The sequence below is a fragment of the Pinus tabuliformis genome, chromosome J (genome assembly GCF_031772625.1).
Source record: "Pinus tabuliformis cultivar Carrire ecotype Pingquan chromosome J, CPIR1, whole genome shotgun sequence".
Classification (NCBI taxonomy): Eukaryota; Viridiplantae; Streptophyta; class Pinopsida; order Pinales; family Pinaceae; genus Pinus; species Pinus tabuliformis.
The window spans coordinates 411,852,775-411,874,827 of NC_142295.1; the positions used below are offsets into that span (position 1 = coordinate 411,852,775).

Genomic DNA, 22,053 nt, shown 5'->3' on the forward strand with positions numbered 1-22,053 from the left:
GGTCCAATGGTCACAATGGGAGTCACATTGAGGGAATCCACACACATATTCCAACTCAAAACAATCCTCAGACAATGAGTAGAATATCACCTAGGCACTTATTAGCAAAATTATTAAAAGAACAACCAACAGAAAACCAAGGGAATAAAGGGATAGGCGAAGGGTTTTCTAACTATCTAAACGAGTATCAGGGGCTAGGGGAGGAGTTTCATGCAACTATGTCCTTTTAATATTTTTTCACTATCAAATACAAAAACAAGCCTAGATAGTTCAATAGGGGTCCCCAAAATTATGAACTTCCAAGGAAATTGGGGGGAGTTATCTATTCCTTTTTTTGATAGATCATCTGGTTGCACTGCCCGGGCATGGGTACAAAAATTGGAAACATACCTCCAAGTCAACCCTATGACAAAGACTAAAGCCTTTAAGTTTGCAACACTACATTTTGAGGGAGAAGATCATGAATTGTGGTACCATGGTATAGTTATGTTATGGCATTCTAGCATCACCTCTTACTTGGAGTTCACACAGGGTGATTGATAGGTTTGATAAGAAGAACCCAGAGTTTCATTTCAAAGAGCTAGCACAACTCAAATATATAGGTATGCTCGATGCTTACATTTTTGAGTTTCAAAGATTAGTAATCATGGTGACCGATGTATTAGAGCATACATTAGTCATGATATTTGTCGAGGGGTTATCTGAGCCCCTACGTGAATGGGTTAAGGCCTTTAAACCAGGTTCCTTACAAGATGCTATCATTACAAAAAAGGATATGGAGGAAGTAGTACCCAAGAGTAAAGTTTCTTTCAAACCTTTCCCTCAAAAAAACAAGGATAAGAATCCCCTCCAGAAGGAGTGGTCTAGAAAAAACAGGCTGGATGATAAGATTTGGAAGGAGTTGAGAGGAAGGAAGCTTTGTGTTAACTACAAGGAGCCTTGGGAACTAGGTCACAGGTACATGGGAAAGGGGAAGGTACATTACATAGAGGTACTTTTAGACAGTGATGAAGGAGCAGGTTTGGCTTTGGACAATGAGCATAGCAGTATAGATGAGGCACTGCCACAGGTGGAGGTAAAGGTGGTAGCATAGCCAAAATTGCATGTGTTCTCAATATAATACCTTTAGGGTCAGAGGAGTTGTATAGGGACAACGAGTCATTGTTCTGATTAAAAGTGGTTCAACCCATAACTTTATTGACTCAACTTTGGTGGCCAGGAGAGGCATTCCTATTGAAGATTTTGAGGGGTTCGATGTGGAGGTGGTTGATGGCTATGGTATGACCTAAACTAAAAGGGCTCCACAGTTGGAGCTAAAGATGGGGAACTACTCTCTAACTGATGATTTCTATGTGGTAGATCTAGCCAATACCATGTTAGTTTTTGGTAGCAGCGGATAGGTGTTCTACTCTCTATGGTGTTTATGAAGCTAAGGAACACATTTTCTCCAATACCTAGAAAGGGTTTTGTAAGAAACACCTCAATTAGATTAATTAGCTAATTATTAATTATTTCCCTAAGTCTAGCTTAAGAAAACTAGTTAATTAAATCGAATTAATTGAGGAAAATTGATTTTGCTCTAGAGACTTCCGGAAAAGTCACTTGATGGAGTCAAGATGATATTAGCCATTGATTGCTCAGCAAGAGATTATAAGAGAAAGTCGATGGGGCCTTGGAGAAGACACAACAAACATTGCAATGATTAGCAAGGGTGCAGTTTAAGCAGAGGGACATCAGCAGCAAGTGTTTCAGCAGGAAGAATTGAGGAGTGATTTCTAGAGAGATTCTTCACAATATTCTAGCATTCTGAGAGGAGGTAATAGAGACCGAATTATTGTGTAGAGAGGTCACACTAGCCGTTGTGAGTTAGTCAGTGCACATTACTAGGCAATTATTCGATTTCCCGTTGCTAGAAATAATTGTCAGCGGGAAGAGTGAATAGCTCAGTCAAGTTGTAGGTGAAAGGAGGAGTTGCAGGAATGATTTCCTAAGGTAGTGCAATTTCTAGTAGGGTTGTATACTCTTCTAGATTTTGCCAGTGCGAGTTGCAGGCAGGAGGTCGATTTGATTTGCAGAAGGAAACTTTCTGTTTCCATATTAATTTTTCCACTGGATAAATTTACTGGAGCTTTGCGAATGTTGGGAACGCAGTTGATGTACTCTTTAATTCGTTGAAGAATTAATAATAAAACCCTCATCTGCTGAACTAGTTTTCTCCACAATGGGGATTTACAAGGACTATTGTCCAAAAATACCGGTGTGAAATTTTATGTGTGTGAATTATTTCTTAGTTCCTATATTTTACTTATGAAGATTGCAGCAATGAATTAATCATTATTTGGCGTAATAATTTATGAAGAAAAATAAGGAAATTTCACACATCTATCTCGTATTGGGTGTTCAATGGTTTATATCTATAGGGAGGCACTAGAAGGGCTACTAGACAACGGAGATGGAGTTCACTAAAACGAATGGAAAGAAAGTGATTCCGAGGGGAATGACCAATGGTGCCCCTAAAATTGTTACATCCAAATGGATGGAGAGTATATTTAGGCATGGTGACATATCTTGGGCAACAGAACGTCTAGTAATGTAAAAGAGACCTCCATATTGCTAGCCTCACTCCCATAATAAAACAATTATAAATCCAAAATTATAATTAAATAAATCAAATCTTGAGAATTAGGAGTTAGTTCCTGAAACTAGGGAGTTTAGTTAGGATGAGAGATTTTCTCTAACTAGTTTTCCTAGATTAGTGTTTTGTTGAGAGAATATCTCAACCAAGTTTGTTCAAGATAGACGCATTATCTTGAGACAAACTTCCTCATGTATTTATATGTATCATAAAAATGATTTTAATAATGGGAATGAGAATGTGAGGAATGTTGTAAGACTAAAGCCTTTTCCGCCATGTCTGATTTTTGTATATTTATGCTATTTATTTTATGAGTATTTTATTAGTCTATTTAATTTCCTCAATTGGTATCAGAACCATGGGCTCAGAGAGATTTTTTGAAATTTGTGAAAATTTTCATGTGTGAAATATGTGTTGTGTGTAGAGCCTATGCGTGCTGGTAATTATTTGTTGGTTTATTATCTTGCTGGGCCGTGTTCTTCAAGGAAACCTGCCTAATTTTGTTGCTACTGAAATTGTAAGATTTTTGAGATACACAGATCTGGATCTGCAAAACAATAAACAAGCTTGCAAGAGAAGGAAGGAAGCGAGCAAGAATTGAGAAAAGAATGAAAATTGATTCTACAATATTAGTTTTAGAATAAATACATAAAAACATCTAAGTTAAGCTTAGTTGTACATGCAATAACTAAAGCTAACTAAAGCTAAGTGTGCTTTATCTTATGTTAATGTGTACATGTGCCACATGCAAGCAATAAGTTAACTGGAGCTAATCTAGGTGCATGTACACCAACACAGCTAGTCTAAGTGCATGTACACCAACAACTGGAGCTAATCTAGGTGCATGTACACCAACAACTGGAGCTAATCTAGGTGCATATACACCAACACCCCCCCTTAAGCATAACTTAGGTGAGTGTGATGCAAAATGAATGAGTCTCGGCAACACGGCCATTTCAGGTATCCATATACAATGCATAAAAAGGAGGAAAGAGGGAAAACCCAGTGGGAAGAAAACCCCCCCTCAAAATATAATGCAAAAGTAGAGAAAAGACAACTGCTAGGCAGTCGTGTCCTTCACCCCGAGACGATCTCGCAGGAATCGAAACTTTTGCTCAGTGAAAGTCTTGGTGAAGATGTCAGCAATCTGTTCGGAACTAGGACAATACTGAAGATTGATGATCCCATCATGAATGAGTTCTCTAATGAAGTGCATGTGGATCTCGATGTGTTTGGTACGCTGCCGTTGCACTGGATCTCTGCAAAACTTTAGCGTACTTTGATTATCGCACCAGATGACAGTTGGATGATGGACACTAATCCCAAGCTCAGATAGGAAATGTTGTAGCCAAATTGCCTGAATAGTGGCATTGACTGCTCCTCTATACTCGGCCTCTGCTGATGATAAAGCAATGGCAGCGTGCTTCTTACTTGACCAACAAATTGGGCCGGATCCCAAACTAAGTACATAACCGGAAGTAGACTTGCGATCAATGGTGTCGCCAGCCCAGTCTGAATCTGTGAACCCGACGAGATTCAAAGAACAATTGGCTGCATAATGAATCCCATAGGTGATTGTCCCCTGGACATATCGAAGGATGCGCTTTGCAGCATTCCAGTGTAACTCATGTGGCTCCTGCATGTATCTGGAAACTGCTCCGACAGCATAGGAGAGATCAGGACGGGAGTGAGTGAGATAAAGAAGACTTCCCACAAGCTGGCGATACAATGTGCAGTCAACCAATGGTGTGTCTTTGCCATTCTCAAGCTTTATCCCTGATAAGAAAGGTGTGGCTGCTGGCTTGCAGTCACTCATGTGAAATCGTGCCAAAAGATCTTTGGCATATTTTGGTTGAGAAATGGTAATGCCAGAACCACGCTGATGGATCTCTAGTCCAAGGAAGAAATTTAGCAAGCCCATGTCTGTCATAGAAAACCGCTTATGCAATGCAGTTTTGATGTTAGTAATGACGAAGCTGAACTACCCGTTATCAAAAGATCATCTACGTAGAGTACTATGATCAACAAGGAGTCAATTTTCTTCAGAAAATAAACATTGGAATCAGATTTGCAGCGTACAAAATTTTGAGATAACAAATAAGAATCCATCTTTGCATACCATGGTCTAGGTGCCTGCTTGAGGCCATAGAGAGACTTCTTTAGTTTGCATACCAGAGATGAATTCTGCATGTATCCCGTTGGCTGCTCCATGTAGATTTCCTCCTCGAGATCACCATGAAAAAAGGCATTCTTCACATCCATATGATGCACCTCCCATCCTCTTGCTGCTGCAATGGAGAGAGCTAGCCGAATGGAATCCATTTTTGCCACTGGAGCAAAAGTCTCATCATAGTCAACACCATGTACTTGCTGAAAACCTTTTGCTACCAATCGTGCCTTATATCGACTAACTTGGCCATTTGATGCTTTCTTGGTCCGGTAAACCCACTTGCATCTCACAAGTTTGCGATATGAAGGTAGTGGAACCAAATCCCAAGTCTGGTTCTCAATGAGAGAGTTATATTCCTCATCCATTGCGGCTTCCCATTCAGGATGCCCATTTGCTTCTGCATAAGTTTGTGGATCAGATCCATGCATCATATAAGCATGCATGGGCATGGATGGCTCCATAGCTAAGAGTGCTTGCGGATCTTCCTCAAACAGAGGGATAGAGGCAGGATCATCAAGGATATCACTCATGCTGCACCATTTTTGTGTTGAAGGTGGTCGAGAATCTTCCGAACTACATGCAGAAGTATGATCTCGATGTTCAACAACTGGTGGTCTAACAGGGGTCACAGGAAAAGACTCATCTTCATCAGAATGCTGGTCTGAAGTTTCATCTGCATATTCATCAATGAGTGGTGATGAAAATTTGGTAACAAGTTCATCTACTGGTGCATGCGAAATATCTTCGTCAAACTTTACACTCCTTTCAATAAAGAGCTCTTCAGTGTGGATATCAAGCAATCTGTACCCTTTGACTTCATCAGAATATCCAACAAACATGCATGCTTTGCTTTGAGGCTCCAAAGCCTTTCTCTTCTCTGGAGGAATGCGGGCCCATGCTCGAGATCCAAAAATGCGGAAATGACTAACTTCAGGTTGCATGCCAGTCCAAGCCTCAAAAGGTGTTTTTCCAGTAATAGATTTATGAGGAGATCTGTTCTGGATGTATGAGGCACAATTAATAGCTTCGGCCCACAATTTCGACGGAAGAGATCTTGCATGCAACATGCAATTAGCCATCTCTTTCAAAGATCGATTTTTCCTTTCAGCCACGCCATTTTGCTATGGAGTGTAAGGAACTGTATGCTGCAACTATATGCCTGCTTCATCACAAAGATTCTTGATATCTTTGTTGACATATTCCGTCCCATTATCTGTGCGGAGTATTTTGATGCGCTTTCCAGATTGATTTTCCGCATGCGCTTTGAAAATCTTTAGATGTTGAAAAACTTCAGACTTGAGTTTCAAGAAGTAAACCCAAGTGAATCTCGTGTAATCATCTATAAATGACAACACATATCTTGCTTTGCTCATTGAAAGTACCGGAAATGGACCCATGAGATCACTGTGTACAAGTTCCAAAGGTGAAGAGGCTCTCCATGCATGCCCCTTCTCGAATTTTTCTTGTGGATGCTTTCCAAGAGCACATCCATTACAAACACCATCTGAAAATTCAATGGTTGGCAATCCTTTGACCATCCCTTGCTTACTAAGCTGTTGCATATATCTGAAATTCAAGTGCCCAAATCTCTCGTGCCAAATCCTACTTTCTTCATTTGCATGCGTAAGTAGCAAAATAGAATCTGATTGAGGAACAAAATCAGAAAATGTATACAGACGAGATTGATCACTTACCTTGCCAGATGCAATCTTCAAATTGGTTTGCATGTCATAAATGCTCACGGAATCTGGGGTAAATTCCACTTTCCTTCCGCTGCCTGTGTGTGTCATCTGATACATTGAGAGAAGATTCACAGAAAGCCTTGGAATATGCAAGACATTTTCAAAACTTCCATCTTCGAATTGCACTCTTCCTTGTCCAGTTGCTGCAACTGCAGAATTATCCCCCATGAGAATGGGAGGACCTGAGTATGCATGTAGAGAAGAAAAGGATTCCTTTGAAGAAGCCATATGATGTGAAGCTCCTGAATCGATGATCCATTCTTGTGGTGCAGAATGAAGAGCAATCAAAGCATGCCCGTTACCTCTTGGATCTGGTGCTTTTTCTCCAGACTTCTTAGCATTCTCAGGATTGTGGTCTCCAAGATTGTGTTGCTGGAGTGTCTGTGCCATAAGATCTATAGTCTTCTTCATGCATGCAGATTCAGGATGAAAACCACGGTGGCAATAATTGCACATTGATTTCCCTTTCGTTCCTTTCCTTTCCTTTGAGCCAGATGATCCATCAGGGGGTTTGGGATGTCCTCCCTTTCTTGGATCAGGATCCTTCTTCCCTTTTCCTTTCTGATGGTCTTTGGAATTTGCCTTTCCTTTTGCATGCACAGTAAGTGCATGCGCTTTGGAATTTTTAAGTGTGCCCATTTTGATGAGCTTATCTTGCTCATGCATCAAAGACTGAATAAAAGAATCCAGTGAGGGCATCTTCCAATCTGCACCAGTTGCAGATCTGACTGTGTGGAATGTAGAAACGAATACTGCATATTATATATCATTTTGGGATTCAACTGCGTTAAGTAAGTCATTCACGTATGACCATTTCCATGAGAGGTAGTCGTAACTGACTAATTTCTCATGATTTTTGAATAGTTCACTTAGCACTCATTGCATCGGGTGATGCTCACAGGGGTGAAGAAGTGGGATTGAAACTAGTGAAATGTGGAGAACGAATCACATAGCATCAATCATCACTTCCGGGGCTTGCACCCGGTAACCAGGACTTCCCAGGAGGTCACCCATCCCAGAACTCCTCTGGCTCAAGCGCGCTTAACTGTGGAGTTTTTCCCCACAATCAAGCCCACTTAGCTTGCTACCCCATTTGCAAAACCTTAGCAAGTATTGTGCCTCATGAACCATTCAAGTAGAGATCCCTTGACTCTTTTTGAATTTAAGTATGGGGGTTTACGCAGTGCATTATATTATATATCATTTTGGGATTCAACTGCGTTAAGTAAGTCATTCACGTATGACCATTTCCATGAGAGGTAGTCGTAACTGACTAATTTCTCATGATTTTTGAATAGTTCACTTAGCACTCATTGCATCGGGTGATGCTCACAGGGGTGAAGAAGTGGGATTGAAACTAGTGAAATGTGGAGAACGAATCACATAGCATCACTCATCACTTCCGGGGCTTGCACTCATCACTTCCGGGGCTTGCACCCGGTAACCAGGACTTCCCAGGAGGTCACCCATCCCAGAACTCCTCTGGCTCAAGCGCGCTTAACTTGGAGTTTTTCCCCACAATCAAGCCCACTTAGCTTGCTACCCCATTTGCAAAACCTTAGCATACTCTGGACCAAGTTTTGATAAAATGGAAAGAATCAACTGATTTCTTGCTTGGATTTGTCGATCCCGCATCCTTTCAGCTGAACCAACAAGGTTTTATACCTTGTAAAAAAATCTTGAATGTTCTCAAAGTTTCTCGGATCTAATGAGTTTAACTCATTTTCGAGAATATGACCTTGCATTTCATCCTGTTTTCTAGACAATCCTTCCAATTTTTTCCATACTTCATTTGGAGTTGAACATGATTCAACATGAAATAGCAGTTCTGGAGAAATAGATAAACATAGGATGCCGAAGGCCTCGTCCATGTGATTGAAATATCTTGTTTTCTCCATTGCCGATGTTGGTTCAACTTCTGTTTCCATGGTTATTCGAAATAAGCCTCTACTTCTGAGATGAAGTTGAATCTTTGGCTTCCATTCGAAATAATTATATGGAGTGAGAATTGCCGATTGTGGAAACTCCAATTTAGACTCCATTCTTTGTTGTTGCTTCAATCTTCTGAACCTGCAAATAAAATTGCTTGTGCACTGATTACAAATCTCTGTGCTCTGATACCATGTAAGATTTTTGAGATACACAGATCTAGATCTGCAAAACAATAAACAAGCTTGCAAGAGAAGGAAGGAAGCGAGCAAGAATTGAGAAAAGAGTGAAAATTGATTCTACAATATTAGTTTTAGAATAAATACATAAAAGCAACTAAGTTAAGCTTAGTTGTACATGCAATAACTAAAGCTAACTAAAGCTAAGTGTGCTTTATCTTATGTTAATGTGTACATGTGCCACATGTAAGCAATAAGTTAATTGGAGCTAATCTAGAGGCATGTACACCAACACAGCTAGTCTAAGTGCATGTACACCAACAACTGGAGCTAATCTAGGTGCATGTACACCAACAACTGGAGCTAATCTATATGCATGTACACTAATAGAAATCCATGTGAGCTAACGTGTAACTGCACAGACCCATCTGCGCGCGAATAGATCTGTTCACTGGAGTTGAAACCATGTGGAGCCATTGCTGTGTGGTTTGTTGATAAGGCCAAAGAGAAGACAGCACGCACCAGGAAGTGTTTGTGAGCTAAGAAATCGCTACCACACTGTCCAAGATGTGTATGTTGCTGACAAAATCATCACTTAAATGAGAGAAGGAAAGTCATTGTCCATGTGAAGAGGTGATTTCTCGCGCTAATGTGATTGGTGTAAATTTGGAGTGAGCAACCAATGCAAGCATGCGTAAAAGATGACTGTGTGATCAAGGGTTAAAAGGAGCGCGCGCTAGCTGCCATACAGTGTGACGAGTGGTGGAAGTTCGTAATACAACTTGAGGAAATTTTTTATATATCGAAGCCGTCAAGAAGTGGAGCCAGGTTAACAAAACTAAACCCCCAAACTCAAAGCAACAGTACATTTGCAAGCCCATATCTCTGCAGTCTTGTCCAATCGCCATTGGTGAACGTTCGAGCTCCAAATATTTGCAGTCATTGTCTCCGCATACGTTTTGGGTAATAGCATTTGCAGCTGTATTCTCTGATAGATCATGGAGTCGAGGGCGTTGAACGGTTGCCTTTCTAGTCTCTGTGGACTCACTGGCGGATGTTGTGCAATGCATCTTTTTCTTTGAAACTGGAAGAAGAGCATCGGGTTTTATAATGCTGCTAGTGCCTCTTAAACGTATATCTTAAACGTATAATGTTTGCCGTTGTCGGCATGATTCTCAAAGGTGCATCTTGCGACTGTTTCAGCAAAGATTAGTGACTCCCGGCTTGAGCTCCAGGTGAAAAGTTGGATTTTTTGCGGCATGGATCATTTTGGTGCCAATGATCGCTTCTCTTTGTTTTAAAAGTAAATGGCTCCTGACCGTAGTCATTGGAATGAAAACAAATCTCTTCCCACTAAATGTATTTGCAATTCAAGCAAGGAAGCAGACAAATCATGGCAGCGCTCTGTTAAGAGGAAATTCGAGGGATTAAGCTTAGATTGTAGTTATTCTTATGATGAGAATCTGTTTTCTGCCCAAGAGTGCACATTGCATACTACAGAAGATGTTGGCTCGGAAGATATTCTATGCAATCAATTCAATAAAAATGCAGCGGCACGTTGAGCAATGACTCCCCAACTCAGCCTACTAAAGGGTTTGGAAATTCTTCACATGCCTGTACAGGTTTCATATTAGGAACATCAAACGAACGAACTCAGAGTAGAACTTATGGTCCTTTAGGGAAAAGAACAGTTGAACTCTTTATGCAGCAGTGCACAATGTTCTTCATTCAGTTCTGTTGTGAATCGTATTTCCCCAAGGAAAGCGTTCATGGAGAAGAAAAGGAAGACTTGTGAATGCGTTGAATTAAGGTTATGAATTAAGTGTGCTTTGACTTTTCAAAGAGGAGATTAGTTCACTTTTAAAGTGACTCCATAAACCTTGAATTCATTTTTTAACTCACTTTATTAATTTCTTTTAAATGGGAGTTTAAAAGAAATTACATTATTTTTATTAAAAATGAAAGGGTGCAATTTTTTTAGTGGAGATGAGGAGTGGATAAAATAATATTCTTTGTAATGGAGAAATAAGGATTATTTTGTAATTTTGGAATAAGGAGTATTTGTAATTTTTTTTAATGGAGTCATACGTGATTCCGTGAAGTTATAAGATGCATATTTTGCATTTGGAGTGATAAGTAAATTTTTTTTAGAGAAAGTTATTGTTGTACTCTAAAGTAATTTTTTACTTTGAGAGCAATTGAGTCAGTGTAGACAGTTTTTGAAGACAATTTTCTTCCAAAGTTTGCAAGTGTGACATTGAAGAATGATGTACTCCAGTAATTAATAAAATCATAATTTTTGTGGTGCTTGTGTCCTAGATCCACCCGAAATTGAATAAGGGGATCTTAGGTACATCGTGTGTAATGAATGCGTGTGCATGACTTGTGTTCAGATTATCAAAATTCTCTTTTTGTATTATGCTTAAACAACTACATGCACATAAGAGAGTTTAAGTATAAAAACGCTTAATCAAGCTCCTGTAATCAAGCTTAAGTACACAAGCACAAAGCGTCACATCATCAACTTGATAAGATGATCTTCCAAGCAAGCACATTTCACATCATGTAATCAAAGCAATCAAGTTAAGGATGCTACAAAATCAAGCATTTCAAGCCAAGACGACATCAACATCATCAACACTTTTTGTATCACTTGCAGATAAACATTTTTTAACTGAATTGTACGGGTGCATTCTCGGTTGTAACCGACACCCTAATTTGAATTGTTAAGGTGAATACATTAAGTCAAGTAAGTCTTCAACTGAGTCATCAAGATTGAACTTGTCATTTGTCTCTTGGGTGCATTTTCGACAGTGTTTAACAACCTTCATTTTTTAAAATCAGCACATTCAGTGAGTACATTCAAGAAAGCACAAAGTGTCAGTAATCAATCAAGCAAGTTCAAGCAAGCCATCTAGCAAGCAATCATCATCAAACGAGTGTGAATTCTAGTATTCTATTCTTCAAGTGAGCATCAAATCAAGCCAGTGTTTAACGCAAGTGCAATAAGCAATAAATCAAGGGAGCGTGTCATTCAAACAACAAAGCAAGCAAGTGTGTCATTCAAACAACCAAGCAAGCGAGCATGTCAAAATCAAGTGTGAAAGTTCAAAGCACGACATCTACAACAAACGAGCTAGTGTGAAGTTGACTGAAGCATTCACAAAGTGTCCGTGAAGCATTCAATCAAAGCGATCATCATCAAGCGAGCATGAAATGAAGAGTTAAAGCAACCAAGTTATAAAACTCTAGCAAGTGTTTAAAGCATCAGCAATAAGCAACAGTACAAGCAACCCTGAATTCAAAGTGAGCAAGCTAACATGGTGACACACATTCAACTATCCCAAATTCTTAACAATTTGATTTTATCATCAGCTGGCGACATGGTGAACATCAGCAAAACAACTCTTGTTGATATTCAAGTGCATCTTCAACATGCACATGAAATGATTGAGTTCCTTCAATTGGAGTCACAACTACAAATAACTGAGTTGCTAGAGAAGAGTGATGCTTCCAAGTCTTTGAACAATACAAATACAGTTGATGATTCCAAGTCACTCATCCAAACAACTTCAAGTGTAGAAGTTGTTCATGATCAAATTGAACTTGCTTCTTCCAAACCCATCATCAAGGCATGGGAAGAACTCCAAAGTAACAAAAATTGACGAGGCTTAGGATTTGTCAAAGATGACACCAACATGCATATCCAAGATTATTCAAGGCCCATTAATTTTGTCAGTGCAGGGTTTCTTGCACAAATCACATCGACTAGTTCTGCGAGAGTTGACGACAAACAGAAATACGCACAAACTGAAGTTGCAGACAAACAGAAATACAAGCAAACTGAAGTTGCAGACAAACAAAAATACAAGCAAACTGAAGTTGCAGTCAAACCAAAATGCCTTCATTGTCAAAAAACCGGTCATTTGAAAGATCAGTGTTTTGATCTCCATCCTTGTCACCATTGTGGCAAGTCAAATCATTCATTAGCACAATGCAGCAAACAACAACAATCAACCAGATTGAAGATAAATTATTCATGGATTGATCCCTGGGAATGGTCATCCACGGTCAGAAGATTGTATAAGTTTTACAATTGAATTCACTCACACATATTGCAGCCAACAGTAAAAATGAAGATGGTACTCTCGTGTAGTTGAACGGGGGAGTACACTAGTGAAACACTCCTACACCTGAAGGGGGGGAGTTCATAAATAATTTGAAGAAGATTCTCTCCTTTCAGTTGACAAAGGGGGGAAATGATAATGGAATTAAGGGTGGTTGTCAGACTTAAAGTCTCAGTAACATCAGCGAAGCAGCTAGTGGGAATTTTCATCAGCGAGTGAGCATCAACAAATTCACTAGTGGGCGATCGATGACAAAGTCAACAGTGAGCAATTTTCAAACACAGCAAAAGCAACAGTGAGTTGTTTTTCTTCAAATCAGCCAGTGGGCATCAACAACAAACGTTGTAGTGAGCAGTTTTCGACATCAACAAATTCGCCAATGGACAGTCAACATCAACGTAGCTAGTGGGCATTCTCAATGTTTTCTCAGTGGACATAGGATGCTGATTTCAAGCAAAGGATAGTTGGATCCTTTTGCAGCTTGTCACGTGATGGAGTTTTCAAGCGACATTCAGAGATGAATCAGACATGCAGCTAACTCATGGTCTCTTTATATTGCAGTTTCTTCAGCATCCAGATTTGGCGGTTTTTTAGGCAAATGATTTTTGAGGATCAACTTGAGAACTTGGAAGAGGGTTCCTTGTTCTTATTTTGGATTTAGCATTGAGGGGGGGGGGGGGAATGTTAGCCTCACTATCATAATAAAACAATTATAAATCTAAAATTATAATTAAATAAATCAAATCTTGAGAATTAGGAGTTAGTTCCTCAAACTAGGGAGTTTAATTAGGATGAGAGATTCTTTCCAACTAGTTCTCCTAGATTAGTGTTTCGTTGAGAAAATATCTCAACCAAGTTTGTTCAAGATAGATGCACTATCTTGAGACAAACTTCCTCATGTGTTTATATGTATCATAAAAACTATTTTAATAATGGGAATGAGAATGTGAGGAATGCTGTAAGGCTGAGGCCTTTTCCGCCATGTCTGATTTTGGTATATTTATTCTATTTATTTTAGGAGTGTTTTATTAGTTTATTAAATTTACTCACACATAGTAGCTTGCTTTATCACACAAATATTCAATCATTGTTGAATAAATGTACAAGGTATTTTGAAATATTCCACCATGGATACCTCCTAACAGGGGCTTTGAGCACACCATCAAGCTAGAAGAGGGGGAAAATCCAATGATAACCACTCCATACAGGAAACCCAAGAATTTCTAGGAGGAGATCAAAAAAATGATCAAGGAACTATTCGAAATGGGGCACATCATACCTAGTTCTATCTCATTCACTTCATCAGTTGTATAGGTTAAAAAGAAGGATGGAACCATGAGGATGTGCATTGGCTATTGTGTCCTAAACAAGAAGACAATTAAAAATAAGTACCCCATACCCAAGATCGATGTGTTGTTGGACAAGTTGCATGGGGGAGTCTATTTTTCAAAGATTGATCTTCAATTCGGGTATCATCAAATTAGGGTCAGAATAGGAAGTACACAATACTGCTTTTCAGTGTCACTATGGGCACTATGAGTTCCTAGTCATGCCATTTGGGTTGACCAACACACCTACCACTTTCTAGTCTTGCATGAATCACATTTTCAATAGGAAATTGTGGAAATTATTACCGGTATTCTCTATTGATCTTCTTGTATAAAGTCGGTCATGGGAGGACCACTTGAGACATCTAGATGATAGATTGGGTATATTGTAGGAGAAATCACTATATGCCAAGAAGTTAAAATGTGAATTTGTATTTGGGCCATGTGATAAGCATGTAGGGTATATACGTACATCAGGAGAAGATCCAAGCCATATTAGATTGGCCAACACCAGTGACCCTCACAGAGCTAAGAGGATTCATGGGATTGTGCAACTACTATAACTGCTTTGTTAAGGGATTCTTCCAGTTGGTTGCACCCTTGACAGATTTGATGAAGAAAGGGGAATTTAGATGGACAGGGGAAGCTCAAAAAAAATTCGACAAGCTCAAGGAGATGATGAGCTATTTTCTAGATTTTGCATTACTTGACTTCACTCAACCCTTTGTGCTTGAATGTGATGCTTCAAGAGAAGGTATATGGGCCATCTTAGTGTAGAATAAACCTGTGATAAGTTTTGAGAGTCAGAAACTCATGGATTCAAAGAGGCTCTACGTCATCTATGACAAGGAGATACTCACCATCATGCATGCTTTGGAAAAATTCAGGTAGTGTTTGGTGGGTGTTAGATTCATGGTTAGGACCAACCACAACATTTTGCGTATTTCCTGAAGCAGAAAGACTTGAACGAGAGGTAGTAGAAGTGGGTAAGCAAGATACAAGCCTATGAATTTGACATTGAGTATATGAAGGGAAAGAAGAATGTTGTTGCAGATTCCCTTTCTGGGAAGCCAACAACATGCTCACTCATGGATATTTTAGTTGATTGGAAAGCACTTTTGTTAGTGGAATATTACAAGAACAAGTTTGATTGTGAGTTAATGGATGGGCACATTCAAGATGACAAGTAAAAATTAGTGGATGATATTATCTTTTATAAAGATAGGATCTACTTAGTCCTTGACTCCAAACTCAAGGAGAAGATTATGAGATTTATTCATGACACACATTGGGAGGGAATCCTAGATATTTCAAAGGTTACAGACAGATCAAAGAGAGGTTCTCTTAGAAGGGCCTCAAGGATGATGTATTGAGGCATGTGGGGGAGTGTATGACTTGTCAGTAGAACAAGTCTGAGCATACTGATCCTGCAGGTTTGTTATGAATTTTACCCACCCCAAAGCAGAAGTGGGAGAGCATATCCATGGATTTCATTATAAGTATTTTGAAGGTGCAGGGTAGAGATTGTATTTATGTATTTGTTGATCGATTGACCAAGTTCAGGCACTTGTTTTTTATTTCTTTAGAGTATAAGGTAGCACAGGTAGTCGAGTTATTTTTCTGGGAGGTGTTTAGACTTCATGGACTACCCAAACACATTGTCAGTGACAAAGATAGTATGTTTCTCAGTGTGTTTTGGCATTATTTGTTTAGGTTAGTTGGCACAAAATTGACTACAAGTACCAATAATCACCCTCCTACAAATGGTCAGACTGAGATTGTGAACAATTGGGTTGAGGGCTATCTATGTAACTTTGTCAAGGCAGCAGAAAGATTGGATTTAGTGGTTGCATCTAGTTGAACATTTTCACAACACCACCTACCGTATCTCCATTGGTATGACAACGTTCGGAGCATTATATAGCTATGATTCTCCTTCATTTGCAAAATTGGATTTGGGGATAGTAGATCTCCCAAAACTAAAGATTAGATGCAGGAGAGTTAAGATGTCCCTAAGTCTGTTAATGAAAACTTGCAGGTTTCCTAGAATCAGAAAAATATATATGCGGATAAACACAGTGTGGAGCATGGCTTTGAGTTAGGAGAATTGGTCTTTCTAATATTACAACTATATAGGTAGTTTTCATTGAAGAAAAGTGGGGAAGAAAAATTGAAACCACATTTTTATGGCCCATATAGGGTCATATAGAGAGTCAGGGAAGTAGCCTACAAGCTTGAGCTTGCAAAGGAAAGCAAGATCCCCAATTTTTTTCATGTGTTGTGTCTCAAGAAGGCATTGGGGCAGCAGGTTACTTATTCAACAGAGTTACCCCCATTCGATGAAGAAGGCTAGCTAATTTTGATTCTCGAGAAGGTTTTAGATGTTAGGGACAAGAGGTTGAGAAGAGTATTGATCAAGGAATATCTTATAAAGTGGAAAGACTTTCCAGTAGAATATGCCACATGGGAGGGAGAGCAAATTTTGCAGCATCCTACTTTGTAGTTGCTTGAGGACAAACAATCTCGGGTAGGTAGGACTATAATGTCCATTTTCAAGTAATGGCTACAAGTGGTCAGCTTAGTAGCCTATATGGTTCCTGTAGGTTATAGTTGGAAGAAGGGGATCAATTAATTTAATTATTTAATGTCATTTATAAGGTGATGTTGAGTAATTAAATTATAAGGGGTGTTACTGTAATATCTCGAAAAATAATTTGACAAAATTTGCCAAAACTTTGCTTTAGAAAAATACACCATGAATTTATTTTTCCAAAACTCAATCAAGTTTCACAATATGCACTATATATTTATCGACACAGCAAATAAATTTTTCAATGTAAAAACCACGAAACTACAACTCAAAGTTAACATTAGAAATGGTAGCAAAAACGCAACCTTATTTTTATTAATATGCAATATGAAATTACATGCCAACACTTTAGTATCAGAACCTCAAACATATCTGTAAATGTCCCCTACTACATGGCATACTTGGCTGAATAATAAGCTGATGTTGTGGCCTCAAAAGATGAATGTAGAAACACGTAACTTGGGCTCCAAGTTGATGTTGTGACCTTGAAATATGAATGCAGCAACATGTAACTTGGCATCCTAAGATTGTAATTGGAACAAATATACATACCTTTGAATTCTAAATGAATTCACCAAGGGATGAGATGGGTTTCTATCCAATCTCAGTAAGGTGGCCAAGGGTTTTCATCTTAGACACAATAACCTGTGAGGACAATTTCCCCCATCTTCACAAACAACAGATGATTAACTCTTGATGATCGAAAAGGATTGCTTCCCCTCCTTTTTAAAGGTCTGATGGATCTCTCTCCAACTTTGTAGAAGCAATTTTATTTTATTATTTTATTTTCCTTCTAGAAGCTTCTCCCTTTTATTTTTTTTAAGTGACTCATTTTATTTAATTTTATTCAAGTCACTTTTAATCCCAAAAAAATATTAATTTGTGTCTATGATTTCTCTAGCCACTGAAAGTCACTTTTCATAATCCCATGCTATATATCTCTTCACCCTAGTTCCAACAAGCTATTACACTAAGGTGTTTCTCCAAATAATTTGCTCCAAATAGCACCTTAATCGTAAATAATTAAAATATGCTTGATAATGATCTTGTTTTATAGGGATCATCAAAATGCAATAGAACCAAGAACAATCTATACATAACTGACCATGATGATGAAATATAGCAAGTGAACCCCGTCGAACACCATAAAACTCCTTCAAAACCCTTCGGCTCACTGATGACATAATCTCACTCCTATGACTTCGCTGACACAAACCTTGCATCATAAGGGAAACCAAAAATGGGGACATTATAGTTACTTTATGACCCATGGTATTTTTGATGACCCATGGTATTCCAATGATAAAATTACAAAAAGAAAATTATAGTTCACTAAGGGTATGATCTAGTTGTGTGTGAATTTGATTTGGAGAGCTCTTGTAGCTTGATGTGAAAAGGTGAAACCCTCGTGAGAATCAGTTTCACTGGTGAGACTAATCCACCCTAGCTGGTTAAGATTGGTTTTGATGGTGAGAATATTCGCCCTAGGTAATCCAAGGAAAGAATCACTTGGGTTCCTCATATGGATTTAATGAGAAGAAGAAGATTAATTTTTGCTGGAGATCGGGAATGTGGAGACAAAGCCAATTTATCCATTGCAACAGTTCCAAAGTTTTTATTAGGAGGGTCAAATTGATCTTGTGGGAAAAATTCCTTGAAAGAGTAAATCCAATTTGTGAAAGCCAAATTTATTTGTGGAAGGCCGAATTCCTCTAGAAGGCCAAGTTTGATCTGTGGCAGCTGAGCAATTCGATGGAGGTTGAATTAAATTATATGCAAAATAAAAAACTTAACGTATCAAATGGAGATTTTATTTCAATGATGGGTACATTTTTACTAGTTTAATAACAAAGGAGTTCAATGATCATTGTCTCAAACATTGAGGTGTGTAGATGGGTTGGTGCTATTGATTAAATGCTAATTCCATACCCTCATACATGAAAAAATCAAATGGAAATGTTGCAATCCCCCAAATCCTAAAATCCTAAAAATTGTTAAGTTTGTTGGATTTTGAGTGGGATCTAAAATTCTACTTTCTTCATATGAAATTCAATGAGTTTGAGACCACTCTTAAACATCCAAAAACAATTAATGGTAATGTTAATCATTTAAGTAAAAGGATGTCACTTTTTCTTTAAGAATTTAACATTACCATTAATTACACATCATTGGTAGGGCCTGGACAAATCCGTTTGCCGAACACTTGGAATCCCTTCTAACATTGCATAGTAACCCTCAACTAAACTCCAAATTTCCTCATAACTCCAACTTGTTGAGTGAAATGATAAAGAGAGAAGCCATTATGACTTGTGACTATGATCTTTTAGTAAACCACACAAAAAATTGGAAAAAATAGTGATTTTTTATTAAACCACACGATGGCTTTTTTTAAGGAAAATGTCTTGGGTTCAAAAAATGGTTGGCCAAGAAAATTGTAATTTTTTAGCACATTACTAAAAAATTGACAATGTTATCAACATTGATGTAAACTGATTTTTTACTTAGGTGGTCTCACTAAACCCTTGTGGTTGGTCATGGCATGTCCTTTTAGATTCCACTTCAAGTCCAATATGCCCTTATGGCTCATTCTAACCATATTATATAAATCATTTATGGTAGAGGTGGGTGTGAATCAGTTATGGGATGGGTCTAGTGCAACACATGACTTAGAGTTCCCCTACATTTTTTCACTTTACCCCTTGTAAAGGTTGTGATATATTATTGTAAAGGTTTTATACTTAAAAGCACACTTCCCTTTTAGCATAAGCATGGATCTATATACGTCACACTTTGGACCAAGTGATTATTTTCCTAGAACTTTGGGTTATTTGATATGCATTTGGAACTTTAGAGCATGTCAAAAACCATGTAGAGCACTATCCCTCTCTACATATTTTTATGCACATGGACAATTGAGCATCCCTCCCTAGTGTGTCTAGCCTTTTTGAGGGCTACTTTACATGCACATTGGAAAATGAGAGGATGAATCACCATCCCTATTGGGGTCTTCCATTATTTGGCAAATATTTGAAGGCATATATCACCACTTTTGAGGATCCATCCCATTCATCATGAGGTTGTTGGCATTCTACTTGGACATGGTGCCTGTTTGAAGAGGATCTTGACCCCTCACTTCTTGGATATGGTCATTCCAATGCTTTGAGAGGTTATTTACAACTTGAAGATTTCATTCTTGGACCATTAAGCCGCTTTTGGAGGAGTCATCCACCTTCTTGGAGCCACATGTGCCACCTTGGACATCATGTTTTCTTGGTTGTTTCACTTTTTGAGGGGACATGCACACTTGAGGGAGGTTTTAGACCTCATTCTTTGCTTAGAAGCTAGACATTAGAGTGTTGACCTAATTTTTGCTACTCTTTTGATGGACACTACCTACCTCCATGGAGATTGTTGTATATGTGGCATAACCACCTCACATTTTTTATATATTGTTGACCTTATCTTCCTTAGGTAGCTACTGGATAATGGTCATTTATGTTCTCTTAGGCTAAGTCTATGGTTTTAACCTAGGATATTATTACTTTATTGATAGGGTTTTTAAACCTAGGATTATATATAAGAGGCTCTCCTTCTTGGTTATTTTGTTGTTGTTGGAATATTTGAAAGAACATTTGTTAAATTTACAAACTATAAAGCTTTTTAAGATTCCATTAAAGGCTTTATTTTCATATGTTGCTAATATTTCAGTTTTTCAAGATTGGAAGTTTTGTTGTTACATGCAAATTCTAGGGACTTGATTCATTGAAGAGCACATCTACTACTTTGAAAGGATTCTAACATGTTATCATCCTCTATTCACACGCTATTCTCCTTTTATATTTTACTTTTGGGTTTAATAATTTTCATGATATATCTTAGGAATACTTTCAAACTTCTTAATTCCAATTCTAGGGGAAAATTAAATAGCTAATTGAAGGAGCATCACTTATGAGCCCACCATTGTTAAATTTTTTTCATTTATTTTCCAGAAATATTAGGGTGGATGTAGTGATTCTTATGCCTAATTTCCAACCCTGATTACATCATAAAGTTGTTGAAATTTCACCTACAAGCTAATTTTCTCTTGTAGGACTTTCGTCAAACACTTGGCCAATACTCTGATTTCAGTATCAATTAAAAAATTCACAGTTAATGCATTAAACTTAAAGACATCCAATCTGATTTGTATGAGCTGAAATAAACATACTAAATCAGAATTATAATAGCTGAAAATGAATAGTAGACAACACACATTTAACACACAGGATTTTTGGGCAAGGCCCCTGTAAAAACCCTAAATGGAAAACCAGTGAGAGGGGGAAGAAATTATTTCTTTCGGAGAATTTCTACATCATTAAATGACAGCAAATAAACAACTTATCTCCCATATTTCATGCTCATAATTCCTTGGGAAAGGTGTTTTAGTTATTCCTTGAAATTCATGCCAGCAACCCCTTGATTTCAGTGCCTGACAAACCTCATTTTCTATGCAAAATTTGCCCAAAAAATTATGCCAATCTCAGCTCTGTCTATCCCTCGAAATTTTTGCTATTCAAGCCTCATTTTTCATGTCCAGATCTTCCTATAATTTCATGCCAATTACATAAATTTCCATGCGGAATTTCTCCCTCGAAATCTATGCTAGGTCCCTTCAATCTCATGCTGGTCTGCAACTCAAAAAACTCCCTATCCTTTGCCTCAAATTTTGTGTCTGTCCACTCGCTCAAAATTAATGCTAGCAAACTCTACCCTTCTATGCCTAGGAATGTGTGCCCTCCTTGTTATACCAGTTGTAATACTCTTCCTCTTGCTGAACTTATCCCTTGGCTCTCTTTCTCCTCTTCTCCAAATATTATGAAGAATACTGTGCCTATTCACTCTCCCTTTATCCTTTTATTTCTCATTAGAAACCCTAATACTAGATCTCAATTGCTGAGATATTTAATCTAGCCATCTCAAGATAAACGATCATGCCCAGCCACTTCTACATGCTAGGCACTTCCAAAGTAGAAGTACCTCTGAGCTACCAAAAACTAACATTCACTCCTAGTGAGTGGGGTACTTCTTGCACCTCCACCACCAAAATCTGTCTCCAAGCCCATCTCAGTACATGTAGCTGCTCCCTCTAACCCTAAAGCCTTTCCTGCCACCTGACTTGCAACTTGAGCTAAGAATCTGTCACAAAAAACCATGCTCTTAGGATTCCTATCACACTCTTGAGCATCTGCCAATGCCATGGTATACCAAGTCTCCTGGTAGTACCTAAAGAATCACTCTTCCTAGTCACCTGTCCCCTCTTAATAAATGACACTGATCTTGTATCTAATATCCCCTTAGATACACCCACATGCTA

General features: G+C 38.4%; 1 protein-coding gene across 1 annotated transcript in view; it reads left to right on the forward strand.

Annotated features, from left to right (window-relative positions):
- The window catches only part of LOC149227581 (putative LRR receptor-like serine/threonine-protein kinase At1g56130), a 317,042-nt gene that overhangs the window by 13,847 nt on the left and 281,142 nt on the right, over positions 1 to 22,053 (forward strand). The window lies entirely within an intron of this gene.